Source organism: Dromiciops gliroides, chromosome 1, assembly GCF_019393635.1.
Source record: "Dromiciops gliroides isolate mDroGli1 chromosome 1, mDroGli1.pri, whole genome shotgun sequence".
NCBI classification, from domain to species: domain Eukaryota; kingdom Metazoa; phylum Chordata; class Mammalia; order Microbiotheria; family Microbiotheriidae; genus Dromiciops; species Dromiciops gliroides.
Window position 1 is genome coordinate 282,497,259 of NC_057861.1, and position 4,622 is coordinate 282,501,880.

Consider the following 4,622-nt stretch of genomic DNA (forward strand, 5'->3'; position numbering starts at 1 on the left):
GACAAAGGAGTACAAATAGACAAAGTCTATGTTTACCATTATCTTAAAACATGGAACGTGATCCTACTCTGAGAGTGCATGAAGATGAGTCCTACAGTGATGTCAGGAGAGGCTGCACTCCAGTGAGAGGAACAAGATATAGAAGAAAGGGTCTTACTGGTAAGTGTTGAGGGGCTGTAACACTGTGCAGAGTGGTCAGTCCCTGGAGCTGCCTCACGTCTCCCAGTGTCTGTGGTTTTTGTCCATTTGCAAGCTCACTAAACTGAGTTATTTCTCTTTCAGAGGCTCTCAGAGGTTGGGTTTGTAATTTTCTACTGATGGTAGTCTTGTTTGCTCAGGTCTGTTATGTCCATTCAGATGGTGTAATCTGGAATTTGGACTTCTTCCTCCTTTCTTGATTTGTTTTGAGGGGCCCTGAGGTAATTACTAGCTATTTGATTCTGGATAAATCACTTAATCTGCCTGCCTCAGTTTCCTCATCTGTAGAATGGGAATAACAATACTACCTACCTCCCCAAATGGTTGGGAGGATCAAATCAGATAATATTTGTAAATTATTTTGTAAACCATAAAGTGTTCAGTTGTTTAGTTGTGTGTGACTCTGTGGTCCTGTGAAGTGTAGCATGCCAGTACTGTCCATGGGGCTTTCTTGGCAAGGATACTTGAGTGGTTTGCCATTTCTTTCTCCAGATAATTTTACAGATGAGGAAACTGAGGCAAACAGGGTTAAGTGAATTGTCCAGGGTCACACAGCTAGTAAGTGTCTGAGTCCAGATTTGAACTTAGGTCTTTCTGACTCCAGGCTCAATTCTCTATCCTCTATCCCACTTACCTTCCTCCAAAAATGGCATATAAATGCTACCCATCATCATCATCATCACCACCACCACCATCATCATAAACAACAACAACAATCACAGGATTATAATTCTAGAGTTGGAATTGATCTTTGTTCCATGTGTGGAATAAGAAATCTACTTTTCATTAAGCAAGTCAGGCTCAGTCTTCTTTGGCTTATCAGAATTAGGTTGTGCCAAGAAAGGTTCCTAGCTCTGAATTTATCATTTGTGGACCCTATGGCTACAAAGTCTTGTAGTGTGCAGTGTGGTCCAGTGGAAAAAGTATTAGATTTGAAGCCAGAGTAGATTTGAATCCTAGCTCCACCACTAAATATATTTGTCACCTTGGGTAAATCATCTAACTCTTTGGACATTAATTTCCTTATCAATAAAATAAAGAGGTTGTGTTAGATGACTTCTAAGATCATATAACTTATTCTGGGATATGCATCTAGGAAGTATCTAAGTCAGGACTAGAGCCTAGGTCCTTCTGACTTCAAGTTCCTCATTCAGTTCATTATACTAGACTGAGTCTCAGAGTCTTGGGTTCTTTAAAAAAAAAATTAGAGGGGAGCTAGGTGGTGCAGTACATAAAGCACCAGCCCTGGATTCAGGAGGACCCAAGTTCAAAGCTGGCCTCAGACCCTTGACACTTACTAGCTGTGTGACCCTAGGCAAGTCACTTAACCCTCATTGCCCCGCAAAAAAAATTAGATTTTTAATTGAAAAAAATTTACAGAAATGTATGTTCTCTTCTTTCCACCCACAACTGGGAAAAAACTTTGAAAAAATAGGCATCATTAAGGAAAACAAATTCTTACATTGACCATATCCAAAGATATGTCTCATCCTGAACCCTTATCCTATCACCTCTCTGTAAGGATTGGTTAGCGTATGTTATCACCGGTCTACTGAGTTTGAGATTGGTCATCATGTTGATTAGTATTTTTAAATCTTTCAAAGTTTCCTTTACAAGATTGTTATTATTATATAAATTGTTTTCTTAGCTTTGCTCATTTCACAGATTTCTCTGAACCAATACTTTTTTTATTACAAAACAGTATTCCATTATATTAATATATCATAATTTGTTCAGACATTCCTCAATTTGTGGGCACTCCCTTAGTTTCCATTTGTCACTACAAAAAGGGCTGCTACAAGTATTTTTATACATACAGATTCTTTTTCTTTGATCTCTTTGATATATATTGCTAGTAGTGATATCGCTGGATCAAAGGGTATAAAAAGTTGAGTAACTTTTGGATCCATAGTCCCATATGGCTTTCCAGAAAGGCAAGACCAACTTTTTGCTCTACTAAGAGTGCATTAATGTGCTTATTTTCCCACAGTTTCTCCAATATTTGTCATTTTCTACTTTTTTGTCAACTTTGCCAATCTGATCAATGTGAGCTGGAACCTCAAAGTTATTTTAGTTTGCATTTATCTAATTATTAGTGATTTGGAACATATTTTTACATGACTAATGGTGGCTTGCATTTCTTTTTTAGAAAGGACTATATCTTTTGACCATTTTGTTAGCTGGGGAATGTAAGCCTTGGTTTCTTAACCTGTAAAATGAGGATAATAATAGCACCTTCCTCCCAAGGCTTCTGTGAGAATCAAATGAGAGAACATATATATTTTTCAAATCTTAAAAAATACTGAGTATATATCAGCTATTAGTATGTTCTCTCAAGGAAATTATTAACTGGGAGTTTCTGGCTAACCAAATCCATAACCATGATCAATAGTTTTAAGAAACCAAAACAGTTGTTTGACAACATGGAGAAAAGATGAAAATCCCTAACTATTTTATAGCTTCTGTCAGCAATTTTACGTGATTTGTGATTATGGCACTTAAGAACACAGTGAATATTATATCAAAGAATTGGCCCAAGTCTTCTCAAAAGGCAGCATCATATATGGATAGAGTTAACTTTGGAATGAGGAAGACCTGTGTTCAGCCTCAGACATTTACTGACTATATGACCCTGGGCAAGTCACTTAACCTCTTAGTCCTAGAGGTAACTCTTTATGTCCATAATTTGTTGATGAGTTGCCAATGTGCCTTGGTAGAAGGAGTTTTCCCTCTCTGATAAAAACACAGATCTGAATTCTCTGTCACCCCTGGTCCATCACTACCATTTTAGGTACCTCTGAAAGTCTTTGATTTTTTCCTGAGGATTAATTAGTCTGCTTTGAAATAATAGTTTACAAGTTCTTGGCATTGTTTTTCATTTTCAACCACATTTTCCTTTGTGCTTTTAGTTCAACTGTTTTTATTTCATTGGAGACTTCTGGGATCCTTGGAAATATTTGACTTGACCACACCAACAGTGCCTTTAATATGTCTAACAATCATTGATCTGTGTTTTCTAAGACCTACACATTTTAATGTATTTCCTTCGAATAACATCCATTCTTTAAAGCCACCGAATTAAAAACAAACAAAAACAACAAAAGAGAATAATGAAACACTTCTGTATGGTATGAAATCCAGGACTCAACTGATCAGAGAACTAACTAAAAGTAGGAAAATTAGCTCAATCTGGTGTCATCTAGTCAAGGTTAGACATTCTGGGTAAGCCCAGTGTGAGTAGAAGCACACATATATGACCATTATTGTCTCAAAATAAAATCGTATCAAAATTATTGCTCGGCCAAAATAAATCTCATCACCATATTAAGCACTTTGTGCTTAACACTGTGCTAAACACTGTGCAGGATATAGAAGTATGACGATGCTCATGCTTTCAAGGTGCTTTAGACCTTGTTAAGAGCTCAGAAAATGTCTGTTTGTGTAGGTTTTCAAATTCTCTTCTAGCGCATTATTTTACAATAACCCTGTGAGGTAGGGAAGAGAATAAAACTTTATTGTATCTACTATGTGCCAGGCATGGTTCTAAGGGATTTACTATTATTATCTAATTTGATTCTCATAACAACTCTGGGAGGTAGGTGCTGTTGTTATACCAAATTTACATTTAAGGAAACTGAGGCAGGAAGCAGTTAAGTGACTTACCCAGGGTTACCCAGTTAGTAAGTGTCTGAGGCCAGATTTGAACTCAGACTTTTCTAACTCCAGTCCCAGTACTCTCTCTATTTACTGTGCTACTTAGCTGATCAGAAAGACATCTCTATTTGAAAGTCTGAAGATGTAGGTTAAAATTATAGCTTTTCCATTTACCACCTATTCAAACTTGAGGAACTCATTTTTTCTCTTTGAGACTCAATTTTCTTGGCAAAGATCCTGTAGTGGTTTGGCATTTCTTTTTCCAGTTTATTTTACAGATGAGGAAACTGAGGCAAACAGGGTTAAGTGCCTTGCCAAGGATCAAAGAGCTGATAAGTGTCTGAAATAACAGGTCTTCCTGATTTTAGGCCTAGCACTTTATCCACTGTACCACCTAGCTGCAAGTACTATGCTGCTGCTGTTGCTGCTGCTGCTCCTCCTCCTTCTCCTACTAGGCTATGTAAATATTATTATTAATAATAATAAAATTAAATAATTCACACCTAGCAGCATAAGACCAATTTTATTTGTTTTTGGGGTTTTTTTGCAGGGCAATGAGGGTTAAGTGACTTGCCCAGGGTCACACAGCTAGTAAGTGTCAAGTGTCTGAGGCTGGATTTGAACTTAAGGACTCCTGAATCCAGGGCTGGTGCTTTATCCACTGCTCCACCTAGCTGCCCCATAAGACCAATTTTATAAAATTTGATGAAGATTCTGTTCCATCCAATTTATAGAAACCTGCTTACTGCTGTTCTATCACCTAGGCCACT